General features: G+C 38.4%; 1 pseudogene; it reads left to right on the top strand.

Moving 5' to 3' along the window:
- The first annotated feature begins 5821 nt into the window (after positions 1-5821).
- LOC102943515 lies at positions 5822-7476 on the top strand (annotated as a pseudogene).
- The last annotated feature ends 7274 nt before the right edge of the window (positions 7477-14750 follow it).

The following is a 14750-nucleotide window of genomic DNA, read 5'->3' as shown; positions in this document are numbered from 1 at the left end:
TAACTTGAGAATTCTATGAGATAAAGGCAAGAGCAGCAGGTGAAATCTTCTTTCCTTTTCTTTGAAACTCCTCTGACACAATGAAGTTACACATGGAATTAATTTGACCTTCTAGTTTAGCTCTGATAGGATCCAATATAAAATGTGCATCACAGAGGCAATCATATCTCAGAAGTGGAAATGAGCCCTGTCATCAGGGTATTATATTTTAAACAAAGGCAGACAAATTCTGTCCTGACACTCACCCAGTAAAACCTCACAGACACCATTGCACAGAATGTGAGCCAGGGCAGAATTTGATTCCTGTCATATTATAATGGAAGGGAAGTGAACTATCAAAACTAGCATGGAAAAAATGACAACACAGGAACTGCATATTAGAACAGGTCCATCTAGTTTTATATCCTGTGTCTGGTTAATGTTGCATGTCTCAGAGGAAGGTTTAAAACCTATGTACCATAGTGCACCTATTTGTGCAATATTATTTTATAAAGAGACATTTTTTCCTCCTCCTAGTTGGTGATCATCACCATGTGCTGAAGCATAAGGGTTATATTTTTCATATTCCTATACTTCTTATTTATGTAGTTCTGTTCATAAATATTAAATAAGTGCTCATCCCAAACTCTGGCTAACTTTATATACATTAAAATTCCACTGTTTCGTTTTCACCTGACTCAGACAAGTTTTTGACTTCAATTCATTGCAAAGTCTCAAAAAATCTTGTTTTCTGTTCAACCTGCAATTACACTTCTCCTCCTCCCAACCCCTGATTTTTTGGAATTACTGACAAACAGAAATCCATGTTTCTCCCAGCTCTGGTCAAAAACTGCAGAATCAATATAATCCTAATCAGTTCTTCTTGCGGTTTATAGTACAGTATTATAAAATTATGTATGTATCCTATTATACGACATATATAGGAGATTTCTTTCCATGGGATTTTTTTTAAAGTCAGATTTGACAACTGCACAAAAAGCAACCATTTAGATCATGACAAAAGGTGTGCGGTATTGGGGATCACACTGGAAAGCACTCAGAAAAAAAATCACACACACAAAATCATGCTCCAAAATGTTGTAGTACTAAGACTTCTTCACTGCGTGAACTACAAGATCGTAAAATTCACCAGTAACAGATTCTTTCTCTTTCAACCAATTGTTCTTGAGCTCAATTTAACAACAAACTGAAGGTGTACACTTTCAGCTGCACAAAAGCTGCTCAAATTATTACAACTAATGCTGCTGCTACCATGGTACCAGCAATGACCCCCTCCTCCCATGACATATGCTATAAAAATGTGGGGCATGTATTTCTCAAGTGACAGATGGGTGCATGATGCTGAAGTCAAGTAATTCTTCACTGTGCTATTTTCTTACCAAGCATTTCATTCTGGGCTAATTAAAACAGCCATTTTTGATATGTCTTCTGTAACTCATCATAAGGATACTGCCAATATTAGCACTGGGTTGGGCAAATCTTTAAAACCAGTGAACCTTAGCCTGGCCAAATGTTCAGCATTTATATAAGACAATGCATCAGCAATGCATGGGAAGGCAGCATGACCGGGTGCTTAAAAGACCATATGTTTATGGAACGCAACGTGCCTGTCATTTATCTCCTCTTACTAACATGAAAAGGTGGCAAAGTAGCACTAGAACATTCTGAGTTGGAAACATGCGAATGATCTGTTTTGCCACTTTTCTGAGGCAAAAAGTTTTCAAAACTCCAAAGATCTCTGGCATTTTATTGAACCTATCATAGTTTTGACATGTGAAAATGGCAAGATTAAATGAATGCAGTTCTTAAAATTGACTCAGAACTTTGTGTCATGCTTTCATATAAATCTGACAAAGAATATAAAAATTCCATGATGCACAATAAAAGAAGCTGTCTGAAAATTTAAAAAATCAAGAACCTTGCTGCTTTCTTTTAAATAAAGCAAAGTACGGAAGGACAGCAGGGAGGAAAAAGAAAGTGACATCTGCATTAGATATGGAAAAAAGGCACAGTATCCTGCAAGTTTCCCTCTACACCAACGCCTAATTAACTTCAGATCACCTGAAGATTAGAACTTGCACAGTGGTCACAAGAAACAAGAAGCAAGCCTTCAGAGAGAAGAAAGTCAAGCTTATCTGCACAAGAGAGAGGAAAACTAAGTTTCCTCTTAAGTTAAGAATGTGGCTTTTCTTCTCCAGTCTAAGAGTATTAATTTTCTTTTGCATACTATAAGCATACTAAGTAGAGATGGGTCCAACTGGCAGAGTCTGGATTCTGATCCAAATGCAGATTTGAATTTAGCCAAAGTTTGAGACTGTTTGAGTGTGTGACGTTCGCTCTGCCCATTACAGACATACAGTAGTTGCCAGATGCAAAGTTCAGATCCTGATCAAAACACAAAGGGTGCTCTGATCTGGGGTTTTGGTTAGAGCCTCTCTCTAATATTAATCACTTTCAGGACATACTTTAAAAAAGTGTTACTGCTTTGCCTAAGGTACATACTTTTAAAGATTAGCAAAAGAAAAATATAAACTATCACACATAATGTCTGCAAAACAAATAGCGACATCAGAAAATAGACCAAGTCCTTTGACACCAATGGGGAGTTGTGTGTTCACAAGTGACGCAAGATTGGATCCTTTAAATTAGGTAAAATACTGTCCTCTTACAGGAAGGTGGCATGACTTTGTGCGTGTTCTAGTCTCCACCACTAACAGCCTCCAGAAGAAACATGAAGAAAGCATGTGTAATAAAAAATTTGAGGCCGGATTCTCCTCTCCCTTATACCAGTGAAAATCAGAAATAATTCCATTTCAGTCAGTGGAGTTACGTCACTGCAAACCCTACGTACAGGTGGAGCTCTAGCTGTTTTGAATGTCAGGATGGAAAATGTTTTCAGCATCCTGACCCGCCCCCCCAAAAGCAGCCAAGGGAGGGAGTAGCAGGGAGGGGGAAAGCCAGCTAATCAGAGCAAAGTGGGGTGGGGAAGGAAAGCTGAGTGGTGCAGTGGTTTGGTGCCCCCTTGAAGTTGGCATGCAGGGTGACCCTAAATTCAGCCCTACTTATGTAAGAAGGGAATCAGGTCCTTGATATTTCAACACAGATAAAGATGTCTGTAACAAAACTTTTTAGTGATATCAGCGTTCCTGCAGGGGCCAAATGACTGACACACTCATCAATGTCTGTGAGAAAGGGAGTCGGTAACCATGGTCACCCAGCTAATGCTAGATCTGTACTTGAAGACATTAAATCTTTTGAAAATATTATGAATACCTCTACAAGTGAAATAAAAAGATTGGCAAAAGTGAGGTCAGATCTGAATGAGTCTGGGTCCACGCCTTGCTTAAGTGGAAGAAAACGAAGAGTCTGGAGGATAATGTAACAGACACAGAGAAGTAGTAAAGCAAATTCCAGAATGCTCTAGAAAAAGTAGTAGCTAACCCAGAGAATATAAACTGGTGTCAACGATGACAGGATATTGAGTCTGAAAGAAAGGTGTTCAGCGTAATATCCACTCCATTCTTTCCTCCTACAGAGGGGAATGAAATAACACAAGCAATTATACCTATCTAATCTTTGTCAAACAACATATAAATTGTACTTGTTCTTATATAGTTTACAGACAACCTGCTCTTAAAAAAAATAAAACTGTGTCTATATTCTGAAAGAAAGGTTTTCTAATCTAATTACATTTATCAGACTCTCAGCTGCGTAAGAGGTTGTTGGTGGTGGGAGTTTGGGGGCAATCATTCAGAGGGGTGAGGTCTGTTGTCCATTAGTATTTTGGGATAGGCAGGATGCCTTTACATACATGTTAATGTTTAAACAGTGCTTGTCTTTATTATTTCTTTGTACACCTTTGTTTTTAAGTTTGAGTACTACCAGAAATGTAGGCGTCCATAAGGCTTTCAAAGGGAAATTCAGTTTCTTGAACATGATGCTGCCTTATTTTTATTGTACACGAGTCATGTTGAGACCTTCCCTCTCCTCCTGCCTCTGAACACACATCATAAAAGTGTCAACTTCAGTTTATTAAGGGCCCAATTTTGCGTTTCTTGTACTCACAAAACTCCCTTTGAAATCAAGGGCAATTTTGAGGGAGCAAGGAATTCAGAACAAGGCTTGAGAAGTCAGTGGGATTTCAGAATACAAGAAGTCAATGAGTGGTGAGGGCACTCCGCCCCCATAGGACACGCTCAATAACTTTTGAGAATAAAAAAATTAAAAAATGATTTGTAAATAAGCAAAAATATAACTTTAAATATTAAATGTCAATGGCAGTTCTGTACCTGACGCTCTTAGGCTTCTTTGAAAACCTCAGCCAAAGTCAAAGGATTTTCACCTGCTTGTTTTAGTAATGGATTTGGCTCTGTTTCTTGATCTCTGTGCTCTTTTATAATGAGGAAAAGAAAGGGTATCCAGAACTTAAATGCAGTCTTGAAAACTACAGATGATGTTATCATGGATGTAAATAAATTTAACCCTTCACAAAATTTTAGAGCCAGCGTTGGGTAAAGGATGTTATGAAATTAACAAAAATGTTTTTAGAAGTTGGGCTCCATTTTTACATCAACAGTTATATGCACCTTCAGATGGGTTATGAAGAAGTCCAGGTGACCTAAACTGAATGTTCAAATAACCGTGGATGCAAATAATGATGGACAGGTGAAGGCCAGGTTGAAAATTTGGCCCGAAGTTACTAGAACAGTAGGAATGCAAGTATCCAGAGCATGGAAGATCTTACAGGTAAGAGCCAGTGACTTTCTGACTTAAAAAGAAATGTAGAAATGCAGGCAAGTCAATAAACCCATACAACTAACACCATGCATTCAAATTGTACTGGTGCAAGAAGCTCAGAAAATAAATCTGTTCTTAAAAACTCAACCATTTTTCCACAGTGGAAAACCTCAGTCGGTTGAATTGATTAGGAACACATTTTTAACAGCGAGCGTGTTAAGCACTGGAACAAACAATCGAGGGAAGCAGGGGATTCTCCATCTCAATGTCTCAAATCAAGATTGGCTGCCTTACTGGAGGATACGCTTTAGTCAAATTAGTTATTGAACTAATACTGGGGTAGCTGGGTGAAATTTAATGGCCTATGATAAACAGGAGGTCACAATAGATCAGTTCTCAAATGGGGGAGCAGGGGGGTGAAGAAATTCCTAGGGGGCATGAGGCTGTGAAATTTTCATAACAAAAACATTTTTATCAGTGAAAATTTTATGTATTTATTTATTTAATAGACCAACAGACAATTATACATATTCTGTATACATAACAACAACTATTCATAAAATTGTCCAATTACAGGCCTATATTATTTAACTACAATAAAGTATTAACTATCTTCTCATTTTTGATTATGAATATAAGTAGACAAGAATAAAGGTATAACATAAAGTACAATAATAATAAAAATACAACAATAAATAAAAGTATATAACTGCAATGTTTTCAAATTTCATACCACCAACTGCGAATATATATATATATTTTTTGCCTTTCGACATATAGGAGTGCCGTTTCGATCGATGGGGAGGCCAAAGAATGATGTAAAAAGCGATGGAACTTTTTAAAACTTCCTAGCTTGCTCACAAGAGTGTTTGAGACTGTTCTGTCATGGGAGTGGTTACCTCCACCACTCACCGCACAAGACCAGCTACTTGCCAGATTGGTGGTGAGGTATATATAGGGCAGCACACGTCTGTACATAATAGTAGTAGTAAATAAACATTTGCGATAACTCAAATTAACTTGCGTCCCTTATTATTCACAAATCAGGAAAATTATTTTTATAGATTTTTTTTATTAGTATATTATGGCTGGGATTAAGAAAAGGAAGTATGATGAAGACTACATTAAGTATGGTTTCACCGTCATGGAAAAAAACAGGATTGATCATCCTCAATGCGTAGTATGCCACGTAGTTCTCAGCAATGATGCCTTGAGACCTAGTCGTCTTGAGCGACACTTGACAAAGAACCACAGTGCTTTGAAAGACAAACCAAAAGAGTTTTTTGCTGCTAAACTTCAAAATGTAAAACGCATGAATCTGGACACTACTGGAGCTTTTCATCAAGCGTTGGCCAAAGCGGTAGAAGCATCTTATGAACTGTCGTTGCTCATTGCTAAAGCCAAGAAACCGCACATAATAGGAGAAACTCTTGTGAAGCCTTGCTTGTTGAAAGCAGCTGATATTGTGCTTGGTGCCAAAAGCAAGAAAAAAATATTGGAAATTTTGCTTTCTGACAATTCCGTGAAAAGTTGCATCGATGACATGGCGAAAGATCTAAAATTTCAAGTTGTGGAGGCAGTGAAAGCTTCTCCTTTTTTCACAATTCAGTGCGACGATACCACTGATGTAGCACAATGCTGTCAGTTGTTCATCTACGTTTGATTAATTAATGATGGAACTGTGAAAGAACAACTGCTTTTTTTGAAGGAATTGATGATCACATCAAAGGCTTCTGATGTTATGAAAATGGTTTCCGACTTTTTTGAAGAAAATGGACTTTCATGGGAAAAACTGGTTGGTGTATGCACAGACGGTGCTCCAGTGATGCTTGGCTCTCGCTCTGGATTTGTGACATTGGTGAAAGAAAAAAATCCAGCCATAACCATGACTCACTGCGTCATACACAGACAAGCATTGGCTGCTTAAACCCTTCCAGATGACCTATGTGACTTGTTGAATTTGGCCATCAAAGTTGTCAATTTTGTGAAGAACAGCACTTTAAATACAAGACTTTTTGCAGCTTTTTGCACAGATTTGGGAGTGGATCATAAAATTCTTCTGTTTCACATGGAGGTACGATGGCTTTCCAAAGGGAACATGCTTTCGAGATTATTTGAACTGAAAGACAAAGTGGAAATTTTCCTCAAGCAACAGAAAAAAGAAGAGTTATATTGTGCATTTACAGACCAAACGTTTCAACTTTCACTGGCGTACCTCGTGGACATTTTTGAATCTTTGAACAATCTCAGTTTGAAGCTGCAAGGAAACAACACTGCAAACATTATAGCACACCACGATGCCATCAAAGCATTTACAGAAAAAATCAAGCTTTGGAAATGTCAAACACAAGCCAGACGCCTAACTTTTTATCTTTTCCAACATTTTCATCACTTGCTGAAAATGAAGGTTTCCAAGAACTTTGTAAAGAGGATGTGAAGAACAAAATTGTGTTTCATCTGGACTGCCTTGCTGACTAATTCATCCACTATTTTCCAGACAACTTTTCTGGCAACCCCATTCATAAATTAGCACGTAATCCATTCAACGTTGATGTCAATTCACTGCAAGAAGTATTGCAAGAACAAGCACTCAAAATGAAATATGATTCAAGTGTGAAAGATATTTTTGAAAACTTAAACCTGGAGGAATTTTGGATAAAATATTTCCCAATTTACCCAAAAGTTGGAGAAGATGCGCTACATATTATTCTTCCATTTTCATCAGCATACCTCTGGTGAAAAAAGCTTTTCAAGTTTAGTCATAATAAAAATGAAACAAAGGAATCGATGGATGTTGAAAACTATTTGCATTGCACACTTTCATCTCTCAAACCTAGGGCTTCCCAACTCGTGAAGAAAATGCAGCAGCATCCTTCACATTATATTCATTTTGTTTATGCTATTTCTTATTTTAAATTACATTTTTATTAAATTTTTGTGCCAAGAAAAACTATTTGTGCTTATTTTTAATTTTAAATAAAAAAAATTATATCAAGTTTTTGTGTTTATTTTTAAATTTTAAATTACAAATTTAATTTGTTAAAAGGGGGTTTGGACGATGGTAAAGGAGAGGTGGGCATGAGGGTTTCTCAAAAATTAAAATGGGGGCGTGATGCTAAGAAGTTTGGGAACCAATGCAATAGATGATCCAATGGTTCCATCTGGCCTTAAACTCTGCCAGTCTATGAACTAATAAATTCCTGAAAAAAATACCAGAAATAAAAAGTATCTTGGGAAAGCCTAGAAGGTTGGCTTAGTTGGCAACATAGCTGATAGACTCTGGGTGGGTATATTTTCTATTATCGTAAACTTATTCTTAACTGCTCTCTTCACTCGTAGCCTGATTTAAAACCCACTGAATTCAAACTCTGTTTTTTTCTTATGAATAACCCATGTGGAATCCAGCTAAGAAATAACAGGTTTAAGCTCATCAGATATTGATGATGTGTTCTTGCCAAGTGTACGTATCACACTCTACATTCTTCTTCATGTGTCATGGTTAAACCATTTTGGTTCAGAAATTAGCACTTTTATTTCTTTTATTTGAAATGTCCCATTTCCCTCTCATTCTTCTCTTGGGGAGCAGTTATTTGCTAGCCTGTGAATTTGAATGAGGAAAAAAAACTTAAAACTTTAGTTGCAATTCATCTCAAGGTGATTTTAAATAACTGGAAGGACATAACTCAAATTTCATATGATGCATGGTTAAACCTGGTAATCAGCACTTATAAATGTGAAAAGCCTACTGCCCTCAGGGATCAAACACTTCGTAATTTAAAAAAAAAAATTCCCCTATTAATTCCAGCACATAATTGTTTGAAAATATAAACCAAATCATGTAATTATTGTAATGTATATACAAAAGGATCTGTATTTGCAAATATACATCCTACAACTATAGACAGCTATATTCTAAAATTATTTTTCCACCAATGTTTAAGCTGTAAAATATTTAATGGATATTTTTATTTTATTTTTTCAACAGTTAAATACTCAAATCAGACAATATCAAAATTAAGGTTCTATGAGCAAGCTTAAAAAAGCAGTCCATTTTGCATGTGCAGTACTGTAATCTTTAATTACTTGACTGCTTGCTGTTTTTCAGACAATACAATATAATAACAATGTTTTTCTGCATCCTTAGGTACACCTATCTAGCATTTTGCAGTGCTCTATATATACACCAGATAGCATCCATGAATATCCTTAATATGTATGATGTGCAGTGGAAAAGGCGAAGACCCCAGCTCATTCACTATGACCTTACAAAATTGTGATTCTTTTTAAAAAAAAATCCAGACAAGATCATCACATGTTATATATATGCCATGTTTTACAGAAAAACTATCTGAGATACTGTTTGAGTGTTTTACATTTTTTTATTATTATGATTATTTGAGAATACTAATTGTATCTTTCGGCCAGTAAAGCCAAGTCCCTTAGTAATGTCGAGGACTCAAACCCCAGACAGGTACGGTTCGTTGTCTGACCGAAGAGAGACAGGCAACACCAGCAAGGTCCGAACTCAGAGCTCTTTATTGAAGAGTGAACACAACAATAGAAAGCAGCCCATCTCCAAAGAGAACCAGCCAGCCTCTAAGTAAAACTCATAGGTTTTTATAGACAGTCCCGTTGCATCACAGATTTATTCATAAAGCAGCCCACCCCTCCCCTATATTAGTTAAAATCCTCTTTCTCTATATGCATGCACATCTACCCCCCCCTTCTTGTAGATAACTTTTAGCAAATCGTAGTGCTTCACTAACTTTCTTATCGGTATGGGTGTCAACCAGGAGACGAGGAGTTAAAACAGACATAACACAAGAGCAGGGAGTGGAAAACAGCGCCTCTGTATCTCAAGGACTGTTCCCAGCACATCTGGTACAAAAATGCAGGAATGCAGGCCTCCCCTTTTTTCTCACTCTGTAACTTAAACAAATATTCCTTCATTCTACTTTCAGAGACTTTCCCAGCAGCCTCTCTTAGCCTGACTTTGGTTCAGTTGGCATAACTGCCTCCTGTTTAGCTTTTCTCACCTAACAGTAACTTTGGGGCAGATCCTTGGCTGGTATACATTCTCATAGCTCCATTAAAGGCAATTTACACCAGCTGAGGATCTCATGAGTCTAGACGGGGACACCTCAGAGGAAGAACAAATGTAGTGTGCTTGGAAATCTTATGGGATATCCCAAGCTTCTGGAATCAGATCTCTGGGCAAAAAAATACTGAGCAGCTGGAGTGTCTACGTTTTGCAGGGTGTGAGCAGAGCTCTGAGGATGCTGACAAAGGATGACGTAGGTCCCGGAGGAGCCAAGATGCACACTGGACAGGGAGAAAGTGAATAGGAAGAGACAGCTGAGAAGTATTTCTCCTCTTACTAGCAGGAGCTGCAGGCTCCATTATCTGTTTCTCTTCTGTCTGGCCTTACCTGGTTGTAAGTTTGGAGCAGAGCTCTGCTACTATGAAGCTAAAAAGCTCTGCAGGAACCTCCTCAAACCCAACCTTGCCCCATTCCCTCAATCCTCTGTAGTTCCTCTTAGGGGTTCTGCAGAATGCAAGTATCTCCAGGACACATAGCCAGCCCTTATACCTGATTCACAGATAGATAACTACATGTGTGTGTATCTATTTGCATTTCTGGTTTCTCACATTGGTTTGATGCATTTGGTCCTATTGAATAATCTATGTAGCTAGATTTTGCATTATTGGCTGTGATGCTTTATGATTGAAAATGACCATTTGTATCATTTCTGCTACCACTGTTCTACAATTGCAAAAACTCTTATACAAAGTATATCATGTCATCTGTCTATGGAAAAGTTACAATCTATCAGATATGATTATCCTGGTTAAATCCATGTATCATCTTTGTACCTGAAGTTATGAGTATTGTCTGTGTACTTGTATCTTACACATGTGTTGTACTCCTGGGTGACACCCCCAAATAGATTTACATCAAAGCTAGACAGCTGTGTGTTGATGGCCCATTAATGACACTTTGCTCTAACAATGGGCCATTGAAGAAACTCATCCCACCCAGTAGGTCTTCCTGCAGATGCCTCGACTCTGAGGAGCCAATGGCTATCCCCTGTAATTCAGCAAAACATGCAACGGCATGTAATATGCTCAGGAGACCCTGACTCCATCTTGAGTCAGTAATTTTCCACAGACGGGGCTATGGACTTTGGGATAGTACACTTCCATGCCCATGGCAGTGGATATAAAAAGGCACCTAAGACATCTACATTTTGTCTTCATTTCCTGCTTCATTTCTTTTGATTTGATATCTAACAAGGAAGCTCAATACAAGGACTGATGACCCCCAATCTGTTTGGGCAACTCCAGAGAGATTTTTGCAGCTAGAAGTTTATTCTACCACTGCTGCAAACCTAATATAAGGACTTTGCAATCACAAGCTCTTGCATGTATATGATTCCTTAATAATTTATAACTCTGTTCTTTTTTATATTATTAAACTTTGTTTTTAGTTACTAAAGGATTGGCATCAGCGTGATTATTGGGTAAGATCTGAGTTATATATTGGTCTGGCTAAGTAGCTGATCTGGGATTAGGAGGACTCTATATCTGATTAAATTGGTTTTCAGTAACCATTCATCATAAAGTCCAGTGTCTACGTGGTGAGCCAAGGACTGGAATGCCTAAGGGCTGCATTTTGACTTCTGGTTAACCAGTGTGGTGATAGAGAAGTTCACTTTTGCTACTGCCTTGGTACAACTTAATGATAGAATAACCACCAGCATAGGGTGTACATTTCTGTATCTTCTTGTGGAACTGGTTGTTTATTACAGTTAATTGAAACATTTTTAAACTTAAAAAAATCTCTCTCATTTAAATGAACATTGGAAATGGGAGGGTATCATTCCAATATTTTGGCCCTAATCCTGAATTTTAAAGTCAATAGGATTTCTCACATAACTAAGGTATGTAGGATTAAGCCTTGCAAGTATGAGAGCACTGGGAGAGACAGACAGAGAGAGAGAGCTAAAACTATGTGAAGAGTAATTGAGTCACTATTGGCAGGAGAGAATAGAGCTGCTGCTTTAGCAGACGTGGCAATGAACTTGTTTTGGAAGCTGTAGCAATCTCTCTCCCCAATTACATATACTTGTTTGCCTGTGTCCCATTAGAAAACAGAGTACAGAATCTGATTACTGGCTCAAACAATGTATGCCGCACATCCATGGTAAGTGATTAGAAATGGCACCCTCACCAATTCAGGGATAATCACTGGACTAGAAATGGCACCCTCAACAACTCAGGGATAATCATTTGACAAATGTGCTTATGCCAGCCAAAAAATTGACTGTTTTGCAGTTGTAGTTCTGTTCAGTTTTACAAAACATCTGAATGACAAAACAACCATTTAGACTCTTCAATCATCTTCTTTGCAGCCCTAGTCTCTAGTTCAAGTAGTTGTTTGTCCAGTTCTAGATGCCAAGGCAGATTTTCCCAACTGCAGTCTATTGCACTTCCATGTCTTAAGTCCTTAGAATGCACCTTTCCCTCTCTGCCTCTAATGAATTTGATTCTTATCTAGGCCAATATAGGCTGCCTTTCTTCTGAGTTATTCCACATGGAATGTGAAATAGATTGGTCAATGCTGCTCTTTTTCTTCTTCTCTTTGTTGCAATGACTCTGTGTTACTTTTTTTCTTATGCAAACAGTCTATTACTAATGTGCAACCCTACAATAATAAAACAGGGACAGATTCTACCTTGCTTGTTAAGGGAGCTATAAATTACACCTCCCTGCCAGCCTGGCCAACTCCACCAGAGGTATTCACCTAAGGGAGAGCAGATAGCAATACCATTATTTGCCCTTCTTTGGGGTTTCACTTAGGATAGGGGAGCAGCTTTAATTTCCACTTGAAGACACAATACCCAGTAAAAGCTGCAGTGAAGATGTAGCAGGGCACACCTTGCCTGCACTAACTCCACCCCCCTCTTGCAGCTGATACCAGCCACTCTCTGGGCTGCACTGTCCACCTACGGACTCCCTGTTTAAAAGGGAGGCTCCATCTATTTTTTACCATTGCACACTCACCACTGACACGCATTCTGCCATCAGGGCTCCAAGCTGCTGGATCCCACCTTCCCCCCACCAAATCTCATTTCATTCCTTCGCCTCTAAACTCATCTGAATGCCCCACCTTCAATGACTGCCAGGATCCTGGTACTTTCAATCTAAAATGGATTTTGATTATATCGGAGGCCACTAGAATTGGGGTCTACTGTGCTGGCTCAATCCTGCAGGCCTTAGTGGCACAAAACCCCACTGAATTTTGCCCTGCAGTTTCTAGCTCCTCATCTTTGTTATGTAGTTTATCAAACAAGTAACATTGCAAAAAAAAAATAGTTTTGAAGTTATGTTAGACAATAATGTTTTGCTTAGGGAGGGACCTATTTTTTCTCCCAACATTTATGTCTATTAGATCATGTCATCAAGCTGGCTGCAGAGGAATACATGGCTGTGCATAAGAAAGGTGGCAGTGGACAGGGACGTGTGCAACAATTTTTGCTCCATTTCCACAGACCATTCAAGGAAAGTTATTGTAGTTGTAACAAATATCTAGCAATCTCTTCACACAAGCCTAAACTGCAACAAATTTAAAATGATGAGGAGAGGGAAGTGAACAGGCAATGGACCATGCAGGAGATGTGCAGTTCAACGAGAACATTGCCACACTAAGTTGATGAATCTGACAGAGGCATTTGTCTCAGCAAATATTCCTCTTCATACCCTGGATCATCCAGCCATGAAAAAAACACACACAGGTTGCAATCTAAAGAACATGGGACTAATCTGTGTTGTTCACCAGCTGAAAAAATTCAACCTGCCTGACCTCTGTGAAGTGTAAAAAGAAATTGGAAACAGAGTCCCTGTGCCCGGCCCTCTCTGTTGTGGGTGATGAGACTACCGAGGTGGGAGATTGGTACTATGTGTTCTGAATATCCTTACTCTGATCTGTTTAAAGTGTGACAGAAACTCTGAGACATTGTGGCTGGAACCCATCATGACAAGCTGTGGTCTTTGACTGCAGAAATTTCAAGGAATCCTGTAACCACAGGCCTGAAAGACAACTCTCACATATGGAAAGCAAACTAACAATATGTCACAGACAATGCCAGCTACAATTTTAAAGCAAATGTCTCTTTAAAAGCTTCACAGCCATTTTACTGCTTACTCTGTAAGGAACATACTACTCAGGACAACTGTCAGGAAGAAATGAATCACAATAACATTAGCATTCATCCAATACCTTTCATCCAGGGACCTCAATGTTCTGTACAAAGCTGGGTAAGTATTATCAGCCACATTTTACTGATCCTATAAACGAGACAAACAGGTTCATTTTTAAGGTCAAGTTTACAGAGTGAGTCAATAGCACAGCTTGAAACAGAACCCAAATCTCCTGGCTCCAAATCTGCTAGACCCTAGTGCTTATCATGTCCAGTACCTGTTGCTCCCTTTGGAGTGTGGCAGCTGTTTCCTCAGAATCACCTCCTGAAATTCATTGGCTTCTGGCAAAAGGAGAAGAAAAGAAAAAAAAATAACTGATCAGGAGCTTTGCTAGGAACAGAATATTAATAAAGCTAACCTGGATTCACATAACCTAAGTATCAGAAATGCTATGTAGGCACTTCTGTGGCCCCCACCACCATAGTATCTGAGTGTTTAGATATTTCTCCTTCCATTACCCATCCTATTTTATCTTTGATGAACTAAAGAATCTCCTGACTTGGACAGATCCTTGAAGTATGTTGATGAAATAACACATTCAACTGTCAAACAGACATGAGGGGGTGAACAACACGGTATATAACAGTTCTCCATCTGAATATTTGGAGGAGCCAATGTTTTCTTCACCATTAACCAACAGCAGTTATCCTGATGGCATACTGTGTATAGAATGTTTAAAAGTGAAGAAAGTAGGAATCCAAAAACAAAGGCTTGCCTTGTCAGCAACAGAAAACAAAAAGAGTTTGCAAAGT

This window comes from Chelonia mydas, chromosome 5, assembly GCF_015237465.2.
Source record: "Chelonia mydas isolate rCheMyd1 chromosome 5, rCheMyd1.pri.v2, whole genome shotgun sequence".
Taxonomy (NCBI): Eukaryota; Metazoa; Chordata; order Testudines; family Cheloniidae; genus Chelonia; species Chelonia mydas.
The sequence above is the reverse complement of the archived record's forward strand: the minus strand, read 5'-3'. Positions and strand labels throughout refer to the sequence as shown.